This window comes from Phascolarctos cinereus, unplaced genomic scaffold (assembly GCF_003287225.1).
Source record: "Phascolarctos cinereus isolate Bilbo 61053 unplaced genomic scaffold, phaCin_HiC Scaffold_2;HRSCAF=192, whole genome shotgun sequence".
NCBI classification, from domain to species: domain Eukaryota; kingdom Metazoa; phylum Chordata; class Mammalia; order Diprotodontia; family Phascolarctidae; genus Phascolarctos; species Phascolarctos cinereus.
Genome location: NW_027555625.1, coordinates 85,353,891 through 85,379,413, shown reverse-complemented (window position 1 = coordinate 85,379,413; position 25,523 = coordinate 85,353,891).

Genomic DNA, 25,523 nt, shown 5'->3' with positions numbered 1-25,523 from the left:
TTAAGAAAGGAAACAAGGCCAATCTTAGACAGCATTCTAAACAACTATATCCTAAAATAGGTTATTTTAGTGATTTTCCATCAATAAACATTTCTTAAGCACCTACTATGTGCCAGGAACTGTGCTAAGTGCCAGGGATCCAAAAGGAGGTCAAAAACAGCTTCTGCTTTCAAGGAACTTACAATGTAATAGGGAAGACAATATACAAACAAATATAAACAAGGCAAGCAGGAGAAATAGGATTTCTTCACATCATCCCGGGAAAATATCCCTGAAATAACTGGGTAGGTCTTGGGTACCCTCTCTAAGAGCTTCAAGCAAAAGCAGAAGATCCACTTTACTGAAGAATTCTTGTTCAGGTGTTTGAAGAACTAAATGGTTGCAAACCACTAGATGTGTTAACACACCTCACAAATCTGAAATTCTATAATTCTTAGTGCCCATTCCTCCCCAAATCATAGAGTCCAATCAAATCACTGTTCTATATTTAAAAAGATCTTGGTTTTGTGGATAATTTGAACAACTTCTAGGGAATCATTTGCTAAGAGTACCTTCAGTATAACTGTAGCATATTCTAGCAGTCAAAGTAATGTTATAATGCCCCAATTCAAATGTCCTTTGATGTTGTCCAAACCTATTCCTTGGAGAAATAGCACTTTAGCACATGGTTTAAGAAGAGTCATATTAAATGTCTGGGAATCAGAGTAAATAAATGTACAAGTATTTCCATAATTTTTTTAAAATAATTTTCTTCTTTGCATATGGCTAAGCTTTGGGAAAGAAGATCAGTTCATGTCCCTATTCCTCAGAAAGCACTTATCATCTTTTTTGTATAATTTGTCAATTTCATTCACATTAGTAATTTGGCATAATTCACTGATGTTGTTGAACAGTCAGACTTGAGATATGAGAAACCCACTATTGGCCAATTTCCTCCAACTATCCATTTCAGGACATGTTTGGTAGTCTGTATAATCCTTCTCAGAAGGCTGACTATTTCACATGAAATTCAACCAGTCTTATACAAATCCAACAAACATTTTAAAGCAGCTTTTACGTACAAAACACTTTAACAGCCACAGGAAATACAAACACAAAATAAAACAGATCCTACCCTTAAAGAACTCATGATGTACTGAAGAACAAAAGCAGAAAGTATATATGTGGTAATTTGAAAGGAGGAGAATGTTAACTCCTAAAGGGATCAGGAAAATAGTTTTTTTGTTCATTTTTGAGGGGGGGGGAAGGGGAGAGGAAAGAATGTTGAGCTGAGCATTGAAGGAATATAGGGATTTTTTGGAAGCAGAGGGAAGAATAGTGTGTATTCTAGACATGGGACATAGTGGCAGATGATGGAATGCAGAGTTCAAGGAATAGCGAATAAGTTAGTTTGTTCAGAATATAGTGTGCCTACATATATAGGAACTATGGGAATGGGGAGATGATCAAGAAAGGCCTTAAAGGCCAAGCTGAGTTTTTTTTTTAGTTCATTTCCTTTTTCCCTAAATACAGTAGGGATTCACTCAAATTATTTGAGCAGAGGAGAGACGTGGTAAGACTTGTCCTTTAGGAGTATTATTTTGTTAGCTATATGTGGGATTGATTAGCCTTGGAAGAGATTAAGATTTGTGATGAAATAAGATAGTGATGTCTCCAGTGATATTCCTTTCCATAAATTCCTTAAACTCAGCTGAAGTGAGTGCAAAGCCTGGTCAAAAATAATCATTTCCAGTAATCTGTGCATTTACTAAGTAGCTGGTACAAAGTGGTGGCCTTTTTGACAAGGAACTAGAAGCATTTTGAGGGGTTTTGAGATGTAGCCTTTAACAATCCGTAAGTTCTTCAACTAAAATGTCTATGGAAATCAACATGGATTCTTGACCAAGATTTCTTGTGGGGAAAAAACCAGGTGCTTCTGAATGGCTGTGCTGTGTGCATTGCCGTATTCTAAGCCCCACATAAGAGTTTCCCGATATCAGAATCTATTTAAGTCACCAGGCATTGTTTGTAGCAAATAACCCCTACAAGTGCTTCATGTGGTTTGTCTAAGATAACTTGACAACTACCTTCTGGAATGTAAACCTTGTTTCCTCATAAAAGTCATCCTTTCTGGAGAGACAGCTCATGTTGGTGGTTTGTAAACAGCTTTAAATCCTTAGGCATTTTCTCTGCAGTACAAAGGCCTCTCCGGTTAAGGACACAGTAAATTGTGCAATTTGCTGAGCTCAAAGAAGTGAACCAGGGAGCTCTTCTCATATCAAAATTTCTATTTAAAGATGGCACAAGAGGATCTGAAATCATTTGTGGAAAGGCTCAGGTCGTTAGAATTCAGTAGTGTTTTTCCATGTTGACAGAGGAGTAGTACTAATAATTGAGCGATAGACCTCAGTGCTACATCAATGATAATACAGGTAAGGGGGTAACAGGCTTGAAAGACAAAAGGCTAGTGATTATATATGTGTGCATATGTGTATGTATGTGCATATAGACATAAACACACACAATGCATGCACATATGCATATACACACATGTATTCATATATGTTTTGTGTACTGTACATATGTTTACATGCATTTGTGTGTGTGTGTGTGTGCATCCATATACACATATGCACACACATACACATCGGTGTATGGCAGTATTGAGCCCTTCTTGAGGCAGAATGTGTTGGTAATTAGATAAATCGCCAAATAGCAGAAAAGAGTTGACCATTGCGAAGGAGAATGGGAGAACAGTTAGGATAAAGTGAAACTTGTGAAAGAAAATAGGAATAATATAAATGCTAAAAATATTCTATTGATTGAGTGACCACAGGTATTAACTCTATACGTATGCCTATATGCACACTTAATTCTTATATGTACACATGTGCATGTATATGTATATACACACATATACATACACATGCATGCATGTATGTGTGTATATGTGCATATATGTATGTGTGTGTATATAACTGGAACACATATTGCTTATTCATCTATATATCTATATCTATATCTCTACATACACACACACATTTAACATCCATATAAACATATACATATATTCACACACCTATAATTCTATTAAACAGTTAAAAGGGGGCATGTTGACATGCATGTGTGTGTATGAATATGTGTGTGCATATATCCATGCATACATACATATGGGAGGGGAGAGACAAAGACAGAGAGAAAATCAGTGAGGAAATTTGCTTTGGTTAACTCTGTTGCCAGGCAATAGTTTTTATTTTGTCATTTTTCCCCCTTTCCAATGCAGTAGAGGTGTGGGAGGGAAAGAAAATACATTTCTATACATTAAACGATAGTAAGTAAGCTAGATATATGGAATGTTGCATCCGTTTTCATATGAAGTATGCATTATTAGTTTTGTTTATCTTATTTTGTTACATGTTTTGTGTACTATACATATGTATACATGCATTTGTGTGTATATGTGCATCCATATACATATATGCATACACATACACATGTGTGTATGGCAGTATTGAGCCCTTCTTGAGGCAGAATGTGTTGGCAATTAGATAAATCCCCAAATAGCAGAAAAGAGTTGACCATTGCGAAGGAGAATGGGAAAGCAGCAACAGGATGGAAAGACATATATGTGTGTGTGTGTGTGTGTGTGTGTATGTATATATGCATGTATACACATATACATACATATGCATATATGCACATATATACATAATTGATAAATGATATTAATATTAATTGCCTGGCATGTGCCAGGCATTTTGCCAAGTGCTGGATATAAAAAGACAAAAATGGTAACTAGCTTTAAGGAACTTTCTTTACATTGTTGTCCTTTTAGGCCTGATAAGGGCTCTAGGGAACCTCATCCCAAAAGACCTTCACATTCATGAATCAGGTCCCCCAAAGCAGGACTACATCTCCTTCTCTTCAGAAATTTGGGGAATCTTTCTTTAATGCTCACTCCCGGAAGCCCCAATGTGTCATGTACTCCTCAAAATCAATCATTAGTTACGGTGGGTATTTCTGTTATATCACTGATTCCCACAAGTGATAAATACTGCAGTAACAATTGTTTTTTTTTCAAAAGCTTTTACTGCAAACATATTGCAAGAATAGAAGTGTAAACTATTCCCCTGAACCTGAAAGCCCTGTTCCCAAATCACCTTGGTCCCTGGGGAGTGGATTCCAATTTAAATTGGTTGCAATGAGGCATTTGCCTCACTTTCAAATTCAGGATAGCTGATGGACAGAGTTGCTTAACTTGCATTTAGGGTCCACTCTCTAGGTTGAAAGTCAATCTGCTCTTGGGCTGAGTGGCATTCACGCCCCTTGGCTGTGCTGGTGATTTGGCTCAGATGGCTAAAAATTCTGTCATTGTCTTTTTGATTCCCAGATCTCTAGTGGCTCACCATTCTGACCTTTCCAAAGCTCACAAGATAGCAGCCATTCACCCGCAAGCAAAGAAACAAACTGCAAAGAAGCAAAGAATTGAGGCGGATATTCATGGGCCACATAGCCCAGGTGGTTAGGATTCAAGAGCTCTCCCCTTCCAGAGGCTTACAACATTACTCAGTACTCAAAAACAACCATACAGGAAAGAGAAACTGCTTGTCTGGTAGTGCCTTTTACGTTTAATCTGGTTCAACAGCCAGTCAAAATACTTGTTTTCTTCACATGATAAAGAGACTGGAAATCATATTTATGTATGTTATAGTCCACGTGGTTATATCATTTCCAGAGTACCCTGTGACTACTTGCAAAAAATGAGCTCATTGGCCATTCAGTCCTTCAATAAACATTTATTAAGCATCTAATATGTTCCAAGAATTCTGCTAATTGCTATAAGTCACTGGTTACACAGTTATAGGATTAAAGGACGACAGATTTAGAGTTGGAAGGAATCTTAAAGATAATCTAGTCTATCTAATTTTGCAACTGATGAAAATGAGACCAAGGGAGATTAAATGAATTGCCAAGATTTATATGGGCCGAAATTGACAAGAGACAGGATGGGAAATCATTCAGGCCAACTGACTGAAAACCTTTTTTTTTCCTGTACTTGCTACCTTTCACTATATATATGTGTGTGTGTGTGTGTGTGTGTGTGGTGTGTGTGTGTGTGTGTGTGTGTATGTATGTATATATATGTGTGTGTGTGTATATGTATATATGTATATATATGTATATATATGTGTGTGTGTATATATATGTATATACATATATATATATATAAAATTTTCTTGATTCTACTTATTTCATATTTCACCATTTCATATTTCCTATGCTTCTCTGAATTCTTCATTTTCTCTGGTTCCTATACTGAAATAATATTCTATTCCATTTATGTCCTCAAACTGTTTATATATTCTTGAATCAATGGACATCAACTTTTCCATTTCTTTACAAGCAAAGAAAAAGGGCCACTATAATTATTTGGGTGTACAGGGACTTTTTTTTCTTTTTTGCTCACCGACGTCCTTGGGGTATATGCCTGGCAAGGATATGTCTGGATCAAAGGGTATAGACACTTTATAAAATAATTCTAAAATGCTTTCCAGAATGTTTTGATGAATTCACATCTGGTAATATGCCTATTTTCCTGCATCTTGCACTTTCTGTTTTTCAGAAGAGATAAGACCTTATGATTTTTTTCATTTTTCTCCCTATTCTCTTTATGACTCCCTGCAGCAACCAAGGGTGATTAGAAGACAAATATTTCTGTAGAGAAAATTTTAAATCATTCAATAGATTGTGAAATTTTGTTTGATAATTTCAAGCACCAAGAGTGGCACACAATTGATGCAGCACAACCTGAAAATATCTGTTCTCAGTTTAACACATAGTTGTGTTATGCTATCATGTGACTTACGACCCAGACACTATTGCTGCCCTCATCTTCATGGCAGAAGCTGTTATATTCTCAGGTCTATGGCAGTACATCTCCACGAATTCTGCTTTTTGCCACAGCAAACTGCATTTTGTTTTGTGGTAAGACAGTGTAAGGAGCATGAAGTCATTAATCACTGCTACACAGAAGCAAAGCTCCCATTAATATCTAACAGGCAGACAGAGGAGGAGAAATGCCTTGCATGTAGAAGATGGAAATGAAGTGTTGTCTTCTTCTTTTGCCTGCCTGAGAAATAGTTAATGAATAATTCTCAAGAGTCAAGAGTATGGTGCCTCTATCTTGTTTGCCAGTGCTGTATTACAAATAAAGTAATTTTGAAGCTGTTACAACATGAGGCCCCAAAGAAACCTGCACTCAGAGAGGTTTTCTCATATCACTCTATTATTTATCACATCTCTATATATTGACATCCCGTTACCAAAAATCGTATCCTTAAATCCTAAGCTTCAGATTTTTATAGTGTTGCGGTTACAGCAGGGGTGGGGAACCTGTGGCCTAGAGGCCACAAGTGGCCTTCTAGGTCCTTGGGTGTGTCCTTTTTACTGAGTACAAGTTTTACAGAGCAAATCCTTTTATTAATGGGATCTGTTCCTTGAAGTTTGGATTCATAGGGCTGCACTTAAAGACCTAGAGGTCCATGTATGGCCTTGAGGTCACAGGTTCCCCACACTTGGATACACTTCTTCTGAAGTCCACCATAGGGTCCAGACTCTTACAATCTATACAGTGTATATGCTTCAGAAGGACCTACTAAACTGGAAACACTTCAGGGTAGCTTGACGTACACTGGTTAGAATACTGTACCTAGAGTCAGGAATAATAGAGTTTAATCCCACCTTAGATACTTAGTAGCTGTGTGACTAGGCAAATTATTCAACCTTTGTCTGCCTCTATTTCCTCAACAGTTAAATGGAGATAATAATAGTAATACATACCTCCCAGTGTTATTGTAATGATAAAAATGTTGTTTACCCATGTGATCTTCTTGAGGTCAGGGACTATCTTTTTCTTTTCTTCATATCCTCAACATTTAGCACAGTGCCTACGACATAATAGGCAGTTAATAAATGTTTATTGATTCACTGACTGACTTACATGGGAAGGATAGTCATGATGGTATTTTTAAGGCTCTTTTGGACAAGGGAACCTGAATTGAAGGAATTAGTATGTCTCTCTCCATGCCTATCTTTCACCTTCAAAGTCAACTCAGTACTTAGTCTCACCTCAGCCCTATCCCTCCGCTGTCCATGGTAGCCCAGAAGGCCAGAATGGTGGATGAACATGTTGGAATTGCAGAGTATCCCAAAAGATCTACAATGTCTTTATCACATTTAATATCTGGAGATTAATGTTTGCATGCTTTACTCTTTATATTGGTAGCAATTGAGATTGGTGAGGAAATGAGGAAAGATAATGTGGCCTAATCAAATGGGGTCCAGGGAAACCAGGCTATCTTCTTGAATTTATCGCTAACTCACTATGTCAATAATATCTAACAGCTCTTTCCCTCAAAGGGATTTTTCAAAGGGTAATCATTATTTGAAGTGCAATATAATTCTTGACCAGAGCCACTTCTTAGACTTTAGTGAAGATCAATACTGCTCACTGACTTTTTATTTTTTGTTTTAAAGTACCTTAGGAATTAGGCAAGCATTCCACTTCCCAAATATAGTTAGTAATCATCACAATCATGAATTTTATTTGTAGAAATTTGGCTATTTACTCTGGCTGCAAACCCAAGTCGAGTGTACATCTGCAAAAGAAGTAAGCACTCATATATTTCAGACTTAACAAGTGCTATGAGTCATAGGCTAAAACATAGCCTTGCCATGTATGTGGAAGTGAAAGCCATTCTCCAAACAACCACCACAGTCACATTTCTTAACATTCTCCTTGACTACAGTGTTTTCTTTGTGATCCTGTAACATTCCTTCACCCTTGCAGATGGTGGAGTAAAATTCTAGAATCATCAAGCTAATTCTGGCCTGTATGTAAAGATCTAATCCAACCCTTTCATTTTACAGAGAAATCAATAGGCCTAGTAAACCAAAAGATGCTTCTAAGTCATAAGTAAGAGATTAAGTTAGGAGGTTATCTGCAAACGACCAAGTCTCCTGACTCCATGCCCATAGTCCCATTTTCCCCAATGCATCTGCCCTTATTTTGCCATTAGATACTTACAAATCTAGTATGTATGTGTCTGAAATTCATGTCTCATAAACACTTTTTCACTTTAATTGGCATATCTGAACCTTTTGCTATTGACCTAGGTGACAGTAAGAATTTATGACATAGAAAAGACTATTGCCAAATATAGAAACTCCTTTGCATCTTGTTTTAATCAGGATTTCCCATTTTGAAATAAATACATTAGCTAATTGCTTGACCCACATTAAATCAAAATGCAAAGTGATTTACAATCTCCTCCTTCCTACTCGGTAGAGTGGCAGCAAATGTGGGTGCAAATCTCTCAGTTAGGTGAAATAACATAGATTGGATGACGGGACCTAAATACTGACATTTTCCAACTAAGGCTATACTTCATAAATATTACATTGTTTCCTGTTTTCATCAACTGTACATTTGCTTATGGAATACAGCAATCTGCCAGATATGCAGGGTGCCAGAGCTAAAAAAAATTCATAGATGAATGAGCCTTTACCTCTGACTCTAACCCTAACCCTAAATTGGACTATTTTACTTTCTGTCCAAGAGGCAGCTCTAAATTTCCTTTTCATTGATTCCTTGAGGACTCAACTTTAATGTAAAATTGTTTCTAAATGTGGTGGTCCTGGATAATAGAGATGATGACATTTCTATGCTTTATGTTAGCCACTCAGTTGCTATTGACATACCATGTTCAATATTACTCAGGAGGCAAGAGTGGATTAAATTAGTTATTTAAAAGTGTTTTGCTAACTTCACACTTCATGTAGTGATTTCTTTAGAATTCTCAGGTTGAGACAGACTTTGGCTTTTCCTGAACGTCTATATTTAAAAGCACAATAAGAAACAGTTGCAGAGGGAAATGAGACAGCTTTTAGAATGCATATATTGGGCTCAATCTAGCACCCTTTAAGAAAATATTAAAAACTACCTTTGTATGTTTTATTATTCCATTATATGACTCTAGTGTAACAATAATCAGTGACATTTGTTTAAAAGATTAGCATTAAAATGCTATATACATACATATATGAATGAACATAATATATATATATGTATATATGCATCTCTGTGTGTATATATATATGTGTGTGTGTATGTATATGTGTGTGTATATGTCTGTGTGTATGTATATGTGTGTGTATATGTGTGTGTGTGTGTGTGTGTATATATATGTATACATATATATATATATATACATATATATATATATATATACACATACATATATATGGTCATAGACATAGAGGTTCAACACTCTCATTTCACAGGTGAAGAGACTGATGTCCAAAAGATATTAAATAGCTTTCCTCAGTTTCCACACATAGTGAATCCAAGAGCCAGAATTCAAAGCCAAGCCTTTGACTACAAATCTGGTTCTTTGTCTGCTAAGCATGTCGGCTTCTGAGAGAATTACTTGCATTGTAATCCATAAAAGTTGTATCATAATCACTTATAAATTACTAAATGGAATTTCTGAAAGTCACATAAATAGTAAGTGGTAAGTTTAACACACACACACACTCACACTCCACAAAAACAAATAAATAAATAAATAACCTTCAGACACTAAGTCCAGTGTGTTTTCCAGTACCATGCCACAGAGATAGATTGTTTCTGAATTTCCTTCATTTTTTTCATGAGATAGTAAGAAATAGGATTAAACATGACCTATAGCCAGAAAAATCTTACTTCTTTTATTTACTAGCTCTAAAAAGAGGAGTGTGGGAATGAGGCCACAGTTTTATGTAATTTATGGATTTGTCTTGCCACTTGCCAATTAGCCACTTGCTAATTGGTAACTGAAGTCAAGATTTACTGGAAGATAACCAATGAAACTTTAGCTCTAGGGCTCACTGACTGGCCATTATCTCCTGAAGGAGTATAATAACTTGTACAGAAAGTATTTATTAATTTTATTGATCATTACTAATAAACAAAAAATATTGGGGAAATGATACTCTGTTATTAAACAAAACATTGCTTCACAATTTATGCCACTATCACTTTCACTTAGGTGGAGATAACATCACATGATGCCATTATAAGTGAGTAGGTGAAAGCAGCAAGATTATTTGAGACCACTGATGATGAGGAAGAGAAGGATGAGTCATTTCAGTTGTGTCTAACTCTCCATGACCCCATATGGTGTGTCTTGGCAAAGACGCTGGAGTGATTTGCCATTTCCTTGTCCAGATAATTTTACAGATGAGAAACCCAGACAAACAGGGCTAAGTGACTTGCCTACAGTCATACAGCTAGAAAGAGTCTGAGCCTTGATTTGGATTAAAGTTTTCCTGACTCCAGGCCCAGCACTGTATCCACTGTTCCACCTAACTTCCCTGACACCACTAAGATTCTGATAGATAATTCCAGCCTTTGAAGAGGAACTTTAGTGGTACCTATAGTTTTACATCATACCAACATAATATCTGTGGTAATTGATGTAACTATGTCCTTTGGGAATTGGGCATTTGGCACTGCGAAGCAACGGAGCTGGTAAAAAGTCAAAATACAGAACATCATCCCAATATGTGATATGAGAGAGTTTTAAAAAGGACTGTGATGTTTTGATTGGGGAGGATCTTACATTGTAAGATGCTGGTCATGAGCTCATACTATAATTGCCATAGAAACAAAAGAAGGACCTCACACACATAATTCTCATAACTTTGTAGAGATTGGACTAAGCAATTGAAAGGGTGGTAGAATGTTAAGAAAACATAGTCCCACAGTCTGTTGTTTATAACAAATACTTCTCAAAAGCAAAAGCCCACTCAGAATCTAAATGAGAGGCTGGAATAAATTTAGTATTCAACATATGAAAAAAAAAAAAAAAGCAAGAGTTTCAATAATGCTATCTGCAAAGCAATCTTTTTAAAATAGCAATTTGAATGGGGATAAATGAGGAAATTGTATTCAGTTTAAAGGACTCATAGACAATGAGGCAATACCAATGTTTAACATGTATGTACCACATGGTATAGTGTAAAAATTTGTAAAAGAAAAGTTTGTCAATTTTTAAAAATGGATAAGAATAAAATAATTGAATACTTTCATATTTACACAAATCTTTTTTGTTGTTCCATCCTTTTCAGTCATGTTCGAATCTTTGTGACCCCATTTGGGGTTTACAAAAAAAGATAAGAAAAAGATATAGAATGGGAAAAAAAAACCATTGTAGAATTCAGAGTTAAAGACATCTTTCTGATGGAATAGTAAATAATATACATATTACTCAGCACTGCATAACACTTTTACAACAAAATAGTCCATGCATTGGGACACAAATACATTGTTAAAAAAAAATAGAAATGCAAATGCATCATTGATTGACTTTAACACAAAAAAATACACAACAATATAAGAAGCATAAGCAAAAGATATACACCAAAATAGAGAAAATCCTGAACAATGAGTGGGTTAAAGAAAGAATAAAAATAATTAACTATATAGAATAAACTTATAATGATGAGACAACATAACAAAAATTTGAGATTGTAGATAGAGTTGCCCTCACAGGAAAAAAAATATACATCTCAAAAAACATTGAACAACACAGAAGATAAGATTAAAGAATTTAGTACACAATTCAAAATTAGAAAAAGCTATGAAAGAAACAAAAAAAAGCACAGAATAATCTTGATAGGGAAAAAAGAGACAAATTGGAAATCAAGAAAAAATAGATAATTGATAAATGATTCTCAAAGCCAATCATTTAAAAAAACCAAAACATTTATTAAATCTAATTGAAAAGGAAGAAAGTGAAAGTAACAAAATAATGATTAAAATAAAATCACAAAAACCACAAAAAGAAATTTTAAAAATAAAAGAAGAATTATCTGAATCCACCATATGTAGTTATATGTAAACAAAACTGAGAATTCAAGTGAAATTGAGAAATATTTACAAATAGATGTGAGTATATATACATATACATATGCAAGCATATGGATATAATACCCGAATTAATATGCCAAAAAGATAGCTTAAATAATACATCTGAAAAGAGAATTGAACTAATTGTTTAAAAAAATTAACAAAACAAATGAACAAACTCTCTATTTCCAATCAATTTACTGGAAAATTCCCTCCAAAATAAAATATGAATGTATAATTAATACCTATACTGCACAAATCATCCTCAAAAAATTAGAAAGGAAAACCTAACAAATTATTTTAATAAGATTACAGCCATAAGATGTCTATAAGATTATAGCCATAATAGCTCAGCAGGAGAGGGATAAATCAAAGAAAGAGAACTAGAGACTAATATTGGTGATGACCATTGATTCAAACAAAATTAATTAATTTTGGTAAAAAGACTATAGTTATTTATACAAAAAAAAATCTCATGAGCAAGGTGAATGCATACAACAGATTCAAGGAAGATTCAACATTAGGGTAGGAGTTAACATAATTATATTACCAAAAAAAAGCATCAAGGTTACATGCTTGTATAAATAGAACTAGAAAAGTTCTTTAATAACAACAACAACAAAATTATGCTGAAAATCCTAAAAAAGCAAAGGCAAAAAATAATCATTTTAATGTGATAAAACTATCTACCTAAAAATAAAATCTAACATTAGAGACAAAGGAAAACACTAGAAGCATTCCCAATAAATATAGGAGTGGCCTCTTCCTTCATTATTATTTGAAATAGTTCTAGAAATGGTAGCACTAACAAGAAAAAAAAAAGGTATCAAGTAGGCAAAGACATGTGAAACAATCTCTCTTTGCTGATGAGTTGATGACTTACTTAGAAAATCCCAAGGAAACCAAGTAAATTAATTGTGACAAAAGCCTCACTAAAATAGGAATTTATAAAATAAAACTACGAAAACAGAATTTGTGTATAGAAATATCCAAAACCAAGAAGGAATAAAATAGACAATTCTCATTCATAATAAATATGCATGCATAAAATGACTAGTCATCAATCAGCCAAAATATATTTCATAACTCTATAAGTAAGAATTACAAAATATTATTTAAGGAAATAATGGACAACTCAAATAATTTGAAAAATATTTAATGTTCATGGATATGCTCTGCCAACATGATAAACTGCAGTACTATTATAAATAGAGGGGCAATACCAATCAAACAACTAAGGAAATGTAAAAAAGTTATTTTTACAGAGAGGTTATTTTACAGAGTGAAACAAAATAATTGCAGGATTCATTTGGATGAATTAAAGGTATAAAATATTAAGGAAAATAATAAAAGTAAGAAGTATAGAGCTCTATCCAAAGGACCATGTAGTTGCCTGGAATGTCGTCACATATGAACTGAGGCAAAGTGAAGAAAGCAGACTTAGGAAAACAATATACACAATGGCTATAACAATGTCAATGTAAAGAAACAAATCAAACTGCAAAATTAAAAGGCAGTTATATTTATTTAACTTTAAGATGGCTTATTTCGGGGGCAGCTAGGTGGCACAGTGGATAGAGCTCTGGCCTTGGGGTCAGGAGGACCTGAGTTCAAATCCAGCCTCAGACATTTGACACTTACTAGCTGTGTGACCCTGGGCAAGTCACTTAACCCCAGTTGCCTCACCAAAAAAAAAAAGGGTTTATTTCAACCTGTGGACAGTATGCAAATTTACAATTAGAAGCATATTGTTTAGCATATTCAATAAAGTCATGACTTGCTTCTCTAGATGCTGTTTACTGTCCATATATATATCATACTTAGATGACTATATCATCATGACAATCATCAACCATAAATATCTTATTTATGCTCATGTTACATATATAGATATATGCATATATCTATATATCTCTCTCCATATGTATATATATATATACACACATATACATATATATATATATATATATATATATGTATATATGTGCATGTGTGTGTGTATTGCTTTCATAGCATCTGAGAACAATATAAATATTTTCTGGAAGGGCTCTCAGATCTCGAATTCCCAAATAATCTTATCCAATCCAATAAGAATAGATTAATTACCTGTTATTTGCAACAAACTTTGGTAGGTGATGGGGATGCAAAGACAAAATTTGAGTGTGTGTGTGTGTGTGTGTGTGTGTGTGTGTGTGTATGTAATCCTTGACCTTAAGTAGATTATATTCTACTGGACATGATGTTTAGTTTTGCTGTCTTTTTCAGAAATCATAATCTAAATCTCTTTAGACTCTTTAAATTTATTATTATTATTATTAAAATCTCTTTGATCTTTTTCATATTAATTGTATTTATTTGTGTAGATACCCCCCCAAAATCCAAAAATGATGTATATGTTTTAATCAATATTAACAAATACTTTAGATATATTAGCATTTCAAAATAAGGTGGATGTATATACCCTCAGGGTAATTTGCCATTCAAGGACCCCAGGCCATCTTTGAGGTTGAGGAACAGGGGGTCTTAGGGTACAGGAAATAGAAAGCAAGAGTTCTAAGCATTTGTAGATATCCTGTGGAAGAACTTAACTTTTAAAAGTGTTTTATCTTCAACAAACATGAACGTATCCATACACAGAGGAACTAAAAAAGAAATTTAAATATGAACAATAAATTTACCATGCACTGTTTGATTTGTTTTCTTTTGTCTTTAAGTATATATTAACTTTAAGTGGGAATATCATGGTCTTTTATTGTCTATGTGTTTTCTTCTGAAATTTTTTCATGTCTCTTCTGAAGAAACTTTTTCTGTGTACTCAAGATTGTTATGTAGCTAGAGTGTTAGACCTACAGGGTGTCAGAAATTTGGTAATTTCCACTGGTAAGCAGGGTCTTTCCATAGTCAAACAAAAGAAAACGATACAATATGTGTATATCTGACTTGTGAGAGTAATGCTAATCCCAAAGCCCATTGGTATGGGATTCTTTCCTTATTGGTAGAAATCAATACTTTAAGCCTGGGTGAAGGATGGGATGGAGTGGATGAGAGCTGGAGAAAGGGGAGCACCAAGTTCTTCAGGTCTCCATTTCTTCTGGTTTCTTGAGTCTCTTTGAGTTCTGCAGCTGTTTCAAGTACTTCTGGCTCTAGATTTAATCTTTCTCTCAAATTTTCTCTCAAATATAGAAGCAAGTAGCACTTGAAGCAACTATAGAAATCAAAGAGACTCAAGAAGCCTGAAGAAAATGAAGAGACTGGAAGAGCTTGGTGCTCTCACCTCCTGCTTTCACAAACTACACCCCACAACTTATATAGTTCATAGTATTGGTCTTTACCAATAAACAAAGTGTTCCAGGGTAACAGGATTTGTGATTAGAGTTATATGAGCAAACCTTAATATATGCTGATAGTTGACTCAGTTTACTTTTGAATGGATAGATCTAGTTTATTGAGCATAATAATGCCAACCATTTAAAAAACAAACAAATAAAAAAACTCTAACCTCTGGTGTAAGTCATTTCTTCAATTAGATTATGTTTTCTGAAGGTGGAAAATGTATATTACTTAAAAAATTCCTCACGGCACTGAGCTAACTAATTATATAGGATTCCTCACAATTCTTCCAAATCTCTTTGCTCCTGAGGTTTCCAGCATGACTCTCTCCCTCCATTCTCATGGTAGAGGATATCACTTCATACTTTACAAACAGAATAGAGTGCTTTCTAGGTTAGCTCTTTGTTTTGATATAATTTTATGCCCCATTCTTACCTCTTGTATTTCAGTCCCTGATAAAGAGACTTCTCAATAAAGCCAGCACTTGACCTTTTGCCCTTGATCTCTTTCCATCCTTTCTTTTCCAGCAGATTGTGTTACAAATAATTTTTCCTCTGTAGTATTTCAATTGCTCCCTATCTACTGATTCCATCTCTGAACAGGCCCAGAACTCTTGCTTAGAAACAACTCTCACTTGGCTCTATCGTTTCCTCAAGCTGGCAATCTATAACCCCTCTCTTTCACATCTGGATTCTTAGGAAAAACATGTCTTTGCTCACAGCCTCCACTTCTCAAACCCTTGAAATATAGTTTGTATCCTTGTCACTCAACTGAAACTGTCCTCACCAGAGCAAACAATGTTCTGATTGTCATATCCAATGACTTTTAATCAGTCCTTATATGTCTGGATCTCTTTGCAGTATGTGACATTTTTTACCATGTTCTAATCCTGGATGTTCTCTATTTTGGGGGTGTCATGACACGGATCCCTCCTTTTTAATGCCATAATCTATATTAAATCCCCTAATTCTGGATGTAGCATGAGACTGTATTCTGAACTCTCTTTTTTTTCTCTACAATTTCAGTCAATGACCTCATCTACTCTCATGGTCCATTTATCATATCTATTGTCTGCATCCATATAGACTGACCTAGTCTCTCTTGTACTGGTAAGAATACACTCCAAAAACTATACCCAAAGGACTATAAAAATTGAGCATACCCTTTGACCCAGCAATACCACTTCCAGCTCTGTATCCCAAAGAGATCATAAAAATGAGAAAAGGACCCACATGTACAAAAATATTTATAGCAGTTCTTTTTGTGATGTCAAAGAATTGGAAATTGAGAGGATGCTCATCAATTGGGGAATAGCTGAACAAGCTGTAGTATTTGAATGTAATGGAATACTATTGTGCTATAAGAAAAAGGAAAACCAGAGAAATCTGGCAAGACTTATATGAACTGAAGCTGAGTGAAATGAGCAGAACTAGGAGAACATTGCACACAGTAACAGCCACACCATGAGATGACTAGCTTTGATAGACTTGGTTCTTCTCAGCAATGGAGGATCTAAGACAACTCCAAAAGACTCATGATGGAAAATGCTATCCACATCCAGAGAAAGAACTATGGATTCTGAATACAGATGGAAGCATAGTATTTGCTTTCTATTTCCATTGTTGTTTTGTTTTATTGCTTTATTCTCGTGGTTCCTTCCATTAGTTCTAATTGTTTTTTACATCATAACTAATGGGAAACTATGTTTGATATGAATGTATAAAAAGAGCCTATTTCAGATTGCATGCTGTCTTGGATGGGGGGAGGAGAGAGAGGGGAAGAAAATTTAAAACTCAAACTCTTATGGAAGTGAATGTTGAAAACTAAAAATAAAGAAATTAATTATTTAAAAAGGATATACTCCAAATATATTCAAATGTTTGCATATCTGTTCTTGTTATATATTTAAAGCAAAAATCTGCTCCTAAAAGCTAAAAATGAAACAAAAGCAAAAACAGAACTCATCTGTTGCCCAAATCTCAATGCCTTATGAATGTTCCTATTTCTGTCAAAGGTAAAACTATCCTTCCATTGACCAAGATTCACAAACTCAGATCCAGATACATTATCCCCTTCTCACTGTTCCTCTCCTCACATGACTAGTACATTATTTCAATCCTTCATCACTTCTTACCTGTGCTATTACATTAAAATCTTAATTGTTCTCCATGGTTCAAGTCACTTTTTTCTTCAAGTGGTCCTTTGCATAGCTGCTGGAGTAATATTCCTAAATCTCCATTTCAACAATATCAATCTTCTGCTCACTAGACTCCAGCGACCTTCCATAACCATTAAGACAAAATGCAAATGCCTCATTTAGTCATTCAAAATTCTTTGCAACATGGTTTCAGCCTACTTCTTTAGACTTATTATACATTAAACCCTGTACATGTAATGAACAGGTAGCATTGTTGAGTGCAAAGGCAACAGGCTACAGCTGACTTCCTACTGAAAAAAAAAAAGAAATGGAATGGATGGCTCACTATGCCTCTTTCTCTTTCCCTGTCTCTCCCCATCTGTCTCTGTTTCTGTCTTTCTGTCTCTGTTTATCTCTTTGTCTGTCTCTGTGTCTGTCTCCGTTTCTCTCTCTCTCTCTCTCTCTCTCTCTCTCTCTCTCTCTCTCTCTCTCTCTCTCTCTGTCTCTCTCTCTCTCTTTGTCTGTCTCTCTTTCTTTCCTCTCCCTCTCTCTCTCCTCTCTTGAAGATGAATTGTAGCTCTAGGCACTTGTGTTCAAAATAACCTTTCTACCTATAATAATGAATGGGTAACAATTCACTTAGTTCAGGGTGGGAAGACCAGCCCTCAGTTCCATTTTTAAATTCTGTTTTTGGAAGCTGATAGAATTCTCAATAAAATTAACAGCTTTTCAAAATGCATCTGCCACTGCTATTGACCTGAAAGACAACTTGCTGGCCAGTTAAGTTATATGTAATCCAACAATCAGAAGCTTCCCTAATATTCTCTAAATGCATTTAAAGCCATGTAACAAATACTATTGAGATCAATCACATAGTTTCTAGAGAAAGAAAGCTTTAAAGTATTATTAGGGTAGTCCAAAAGGCCTTGAAAGGAAAAAGGGAATTTTTTATTTAAATCTTGACCCATTTGTATGAAGAATGGAAAGAGATGAGAAAATAGAAGAAAGAGGCAATTCTTAAATAACCTGGTTTCTTGGCCAGAAGAAAATTCATTATCAGGCTTTTCTCCAACTCTAGTTACCACTGTCCTGTCTGCCTACAATGGAAAGAGACCCTAGCCACATTGATGAAGACCAGCTAAATTTGATTTCATTCTCTGCTGCAGCAGTCCACTCATCCTTGAATCTCACATTATTCACCAATATATATTACTTCTGGCCAGAGGAAAATTCCTCTGCACAGTCTATGCCAAACAAGCAATAGTTGTTTTTTTTATTTATTTTCCTTATTTCCCCAGGACACTCTCTTTGAAACCCTAGGCTTTATTTCCCAAGATGTTTAGATAGCATTTCAATTATCCCCACCCACCCAGGTCTTTAACATCAATCCAAGGTGGGGCTAGAGGAGTTCCAAACACTTTGCTACACACTTTCCAATCTAGTAAGACTTTTGTTCCTAGTATATGATGTCCCATCTCCAATTGCCATGCTTTTGAGCATACTCCCCACATCACTATAATGCACACCCTTTTTACTTCTGCCTCTTAGAATCTCTATCCTCCCTCAAGATTCATCTCAAATGCCATTTTCTACATGGCAGCTTTCCTGAATTCCTTAGCTATGAATCTCTCCATCAAATTACCTTTCATTTATTTATGCATATATTCTGAATAGGTATATAAGTGTACCATCTAAGACTGTAAGGTCCTTAATAGAAGGGACTATTTAATTCTTTCCTTGAATTTCCAGGATCTGGTATAAATAGATAGGTGACAGCTAGAAAACTAGGTATATGATACATAGACCAGGTATTAAGCAATTATTATACATCAAGTACTGTGCTAAGCACTGGGGATTCAAATACAAGCAATCAAGACAGTCTTTTCCCTCAAGTGTGTTAACATTATGAGGTAAGACAACACATAAAGGAGGTATGAAGGGAGGTGGGGTACACCAATAGCAGGAGTAGTTCTCAGAACTGTGGTGAAGGTCTGGTTTGGACAAAATAAGGTAAAAGCTGACTCTTTTGTGACTAGACACTTGGCCTTGGGTACTTTAGAGAACATAATCAATGAAATCTGCAAATCCATATTGCTTGGAAATCATAGCTATAGAGCTGGCTCTGAAGTTATCTAGTCCAATCCCTGTATTTTAGATTAGAGAAAACTGAGGTTTGGGAAGATTAGAGCCTGTTATCAGAAGAGCAGAGGTCCATGTTCTAGAAAGGAATAAATGAAAATTATAGCAGACATGGCAGCATGGTAGAGTAAAGATGGGTAGAGACTCAGGGGCTAGAGATCAGGGGTCAAGAGTCTGGGAGATAGGAATAAGCACAAACAATACTTCTTGCATGATTGATGTACACACACTTTCTAGGTCAATAAATCTTACTAGGAAGAAAGGAAGGAAGGAAGGAAGGAAGGAAGGAAGGAAGGAAGGAAGGAAGGAAAGTATAAAAAAAAGTATAAAATATCCAGCTCATGCGGCAGCTAGGTGGCCCAGTGGATAGAGCACCGGCCCTGGATTCAGGAGGACCTGAGTTCAAATCTGTCCTCAGACACATAACACTTACTAGCTGTGTGATCCTGGGCAAGTCACTTAACCCCATTGCCTAAACCAAAAATGTGTGTGTATATACATACATATATATATATATATATATATATTATATATATATATATATATATATATATATATGTATATGTGTATATATATATGTACATGTATATATATATATATATATATGTATATGTATCCAGCTTGGGGACTAATACATTACAAGAATAGGAAAGAAAGAAGGGCAAAATACTGTAACTCTGGGGTTGGGAACCTTGCTGCCTGGGAGAAGGATGATATTAGTTATTGAAATAGGAACTAGATGGGTTTGATTTTATGAATTTTGAGATTATTGTGGAGCATCCATATCAAGGATCCATCAAAGAGTTGTAGATGTAGACTAATTTTCCACAAGAGATAAAAAGGGCACTAAAATACAAGATTGTTACTTTAAAATATTTTTTTTAATTCCAACTAGACTCTGTCTCACACCTTCTCTTCCCTCCAGTCCACCCCACTCCTGAACTTCCTTGAGGTGTAAGGTGTTTGAAAAAGTGATTCAATTTAATTAAACTAGAAATCTGTCTAGGGCCTTATCTTTTTTAAAAGCCAGCACCATCTTTCAGGACCAATACTTGTGAGTCTAAGCTCATTTAAATACTCTGTTCAGACATCTCTACTTGTGTGTTTTGTTATGTTTTTTCCCCTCCTAATAAACCATGACTTTGACTGTCACTAGGAAATTTTCTTTTCACATTTGAGGAGGATGTACTGTACTCTGTCTCCACTTAACGCTGTTCTTTAGAATTCAGTTTTGTAAGATCAGATCACACATTAACAATTTTTATCACCCTTCCTAAAATTTGTCTCTAATAAAGAAAAAAAAAAGACAAACACTCCTTCCCTCCTTTTGACAGCTGCCATATACTTAGTAAAAAAAAAAAATTATCTTAGTACATTCACATCCTGTTCAGGCCAAGTCCATATGTTATGAATAGTTTGTCTATTTCTTACTCCCAAAAATGTAAGAAGTAACTGCATTTTTTAACCATTTGGATTTCCTTACAAGTATCAAAAAAGTATCAGTTGTATAAGTTCTTTCTATTTTTTATGTTAGGTTTTAGGAAGAATCTAGTAATCCATTCTTAGTTTAGCAGAGATGCCCTCTTTTGTCTAAACACAGGGGGTGTTAGAGAGGGTATCCAATAATGTCAGAAAATCACTACTGTGTATTGAATCATAGATGTTAAACTGACTCTGAAGCCATGTCATCTAATCCCCTTATTTTACAGTAGAAGAAACTGAGGCTCAGGGAGGTTAAATTATTTGCTTAACAGTCATTTGAACTTCACTTGCTATGTGACCTCTGTGAAATAAGATGAAAGGGTCATAAGATTTGGAGCTGTAAGGAGCAGGAGTGCTTATCAAATCTAATCCTCTAATTTTTTTTTTCAGATTACCAAACTGAGGACCAAAGCGTTGAAGTGAATTTCCTGTGATTATACAGGTAATAATTAAAAGATACATAGGCAGTATCAGAAGTAGGATTTGAAGTCATCTCATTAAATAACCAACGCTTTTATCTCCCACACCATACTGCTAGTATTATTATGCAGACAGTAGATCTATGTACATTCTCTGTCCATTCAGAAAAGGAAGGAAATAGGAAATAACTTCAGATTCACCCTTGCTAGTCAAGGCCAACCTGATATGTAAGTTGTATAAGTAATTTCTGGGACGTGGTATAAATGGGGTCATAGTATTTAGAAATGGGGGGACAGTAATGGTCATCTCATCGAATTCTCTCATTTTGCAAATTAAAGAAATGAAATGACTCTCCCATGGTCATACACCAAGTAGGTTGTAGCTACTGTTTTTGAACCTAGGTCCTCTGAATCCAAATTTAATACACTTTGCATTATATGACAATGCTGAAAAGAGGTTCCTCATTCCCAAAATATCAGTTCTAATAACTGCAATTCCACCATTATGTGTATAGTCAATCTAATTTTGAACGTTGCCCTGTTTCTAATACCTCTGTTACAGAATAAATTCCAGTAGATTTTAACCCTTATGAGCTACCAACTTTATGTATGACTTATCTGGGAGCATTATTAACTAATAACAAGCCTAAGACAGAGACTTTTGAGGACTGAAAGACCAAATAGGTCCTTAGGCAATGCATCAGAGGTAGATGAAGAAGACAAATATTGATTGAGACAGTTGGTAAGTTATCAAGGTGAAATGTGTTATCATTTTCTGTTGGATTGGTCCTAATGGTAGTATTCCTGGAAAGCAATGCCTCTGTTTTCTCACTAAAATTACTGATCATTTTCTTAAAACGACCCTAGTGTGGGGGAGTTTGAAAATTTGACACATTAGAAATGCAACCATAGATCCCTAACTAGGACAGGTCAAAGGGGCCTTTATGCCAAGATGCCAGAGTTGAAAGGGAACATCCTTCAAAAGCATGCAAACAACTGAGATTTGTACCTAGTTAGTAAGAATTAGTAATCTAATTAGGAAGTTTACCAGGTGACTTTCTCAATCACAATGCCCCACCCCTACTGGTTGCATCCTAGTTGAGCTCCTATATGATCTGTTGTCCTTTCTTCTCCTAGACTGCAGCCACCTAAGAAGAGTTTCCGCCACCTCCTCTTGCCTGACCAAATTGAGAATGAATGTCTTGTGCCAGCTATGCCACATATTATAACTGCTAATTACATCTCTGTGCAGGTATCATAACCACCTTTTATGAGATTCCCAAATGTGTTGGAAAAAGCTAGAAAAGAACACTCTCTAAAATATTTCTGGACAGAAAACCCATCTACTTAGATAAATAGAGAATCTGAATATATTGTCAAGGTCATACAATTTGATGAAATAAATAAAATAAAAAAGTTGCACTTTCTATTGGACTTAAATAAATAAAACTTATAAACCAAAGGCACATTAATTTAGAGCAGACACAACATACTAAATACTGAGTTTTGCAGTTACTTTGTAATTTTCCTGAAAAGTGAGTTTAAAAATATTGTCAAAGCCCAAATTAAAGCCTGAGAAAAAGAGGTGGTGAGCCAGATCATATATCTTGTATTCTTACAGCCCATTAGGGCTTGTGAGCAAAGAGAAAAATAGCAGAAGATACAGATTTTAAAAATAATCATTCTTTGGGATTACACTTTTTTAAGCAGGAAAATAGATTCTCCTTTCAGTTTTCTAAAGAGTTCTCTCAAAAATGCTACCAGTTGAGGGAGGCAGTAATTAATTTTCAGGACATTCCATAAGCTATCTTTTGCATTAGTGGTGGATTTGAGGGGCAATTTACTATTACTAGGTCCCAGTTAATGCCAGTAATGAATCACTTTGAAGTGTTTACATGTATTTGAAATCTCACTATTCACAAGTTATAATGTAAAATATCATAATGGGTTCCAGCCCAATGGAAAGAGGTAGTTTCAATTCGAATAACATGACTACTTCACAGGATTCATTGATTCACACTAATAGAGCTCTAGCTACAATTGACAAAGGGATAATTGAAAATATGGAAGTTATTTTAATATATCAGGTGAAAGTGTTTTAAAAATTATCTGTTTTCAGTAATCTTAAGATAGAAAGCATTGGTTAATAGGAGAAAGAATTATATTGGAGCCTTCCCTTTCCTTCTTACTAAAATTAGAAATTGAACCATAAGCCATTAAAATCTTAAGGACTTTAGGTAGTCCTTCCCACTCTCATTTTATAGAGGAGGACCAGAAAAGGGAAGGTCACTTAATTCAATAGCAATAAATCCAACATTTAAAGCCAGCTCCTCTAATACTAAATCTAATGTTCTTTCTACTATATTCATTATGCAGCCTCTGGTGTGGAAATACCTCAAATATTGAACTCCAAATATAATTATCCTTATTCCTATATTTTATTGTACTTAAAACTAGAATGTCACTTCAAGTAGCATTTACTGAATGCCAACTATTCTACCATAGTGCTTTGCATAGCTGGTGGGCTAAAAGAGGAAAAGTCTAAAGAGAATTACAAAACATAATCCTTGACCTCATATTGTTTGCTCTTTAATTGGACAAGCAAGGACAAATGAAACAAATAGCAACATAAAATTGTATTTAATAAAGTAAAACAAAAATGAAATCAACCAAGCATAAAATCATGAGTATCACAAAAGGAGTAAGAAAACTTTCCAGACTTCAGTCTGGAAAAGTTTCCCTTTTTTTTTTTTTCATCAAAAACTCAGGAGAGACTACCTACTGTTGGGTTAAAATCCAATAATGTTGTTGTTGTCGTTTTTTAAGGAAATTAGTATGCCATGACATTTGCTGGTACTTATGACCAAACTTTCTTTTGTAATGTTCATAAATTATCCTTTAAAACACTGTCCTAGATTCTTTTTCAGGCTCACTAGTATACTCTTCCTTTAAAAAAATCACAACATTTTATCATCCCCAGTCCTGTGGCATATCTCCCATTTTTTCCATTTTTTTTTTCAAAAATCTCTTGACTCAGTAATTCTAAATTCCAGTTCTTATAACGCATGAAGTTTGTCATGGGCCCAGAAACTTGAATTCATGGAGGGCAGTTGATGGGTTTTTACCATCACTGGAGTGTATAGGATGTTCAGGAAGGAATAGCATATATGGTGTAAGGGCTTGCTGAGCCATTTTCAAGGCTGCACATCCAGCTTTGGTGTCTACTTTTCACTCAACTCTTACCTGTGGCTCCTTGGTAAAACCAGCTTATCTCGGCAGATGGGCTAAACTAGGTTGAGGGCAACTTACAAGCTTCAAACACATTGGTGATTTAGGGGTATGTCTATCCCAAACATATGAAGACCTCCCAATTCTCACCCCACCACCCTTAGGGAATGGGCATTGAGAACAATTTGTTCCCAATGGCCATGAAGGGGGCAGAAGCAGGCACTCTAAGCACTCAAATGCTTAGAGCTTGGTCAGACATCAAATACACCAAAGTCATCTCACTGAATCCCTGGCCACTGCTAGTTATTCCTGACTTTTGTCTTGATACTGGACTTAAGTGATTCAGGAAGAGAGAGTGAGGCTGATGACTGCCTAACTCTGCTCACTCAAATTCAATTTATAAGCCTGTCAAGACATCACTCTTCGAAAACAAAGGATGAATAATGGCATTGTTTCATTTATGTTCAATTTTATTTCCCTTTTCCTCATCTCTGCCTTATCCTTCCTCTTTTGAAAATCATTGTTCTTGGGAGAGAAAACATAAGTTGAGTAGTTATGTTTCATTCCAGTCATCTATTGTAACTGACATATAGACTCTGAGCAACAGTCCATCTCTCCTTCGGTCTTTCTCTTTCCACAGCATAAACAAAAGTAACCCTTTCTTTTGTACTTTGTCATTGCCCTTGGTTTCACTTCCTTCTGATATTCAGCATTCCTGACACTACTGCTCTATGGATTGTGCCATACTTTGGTATTTATCCTCAATTGTATGTCCTTGCCTCTTCTTTCTTATGCCCTTTAAAAATCTATTTGGTAAATGAATTCCATCTATCTATAGCCACCTCTTTCAATAGCTTTC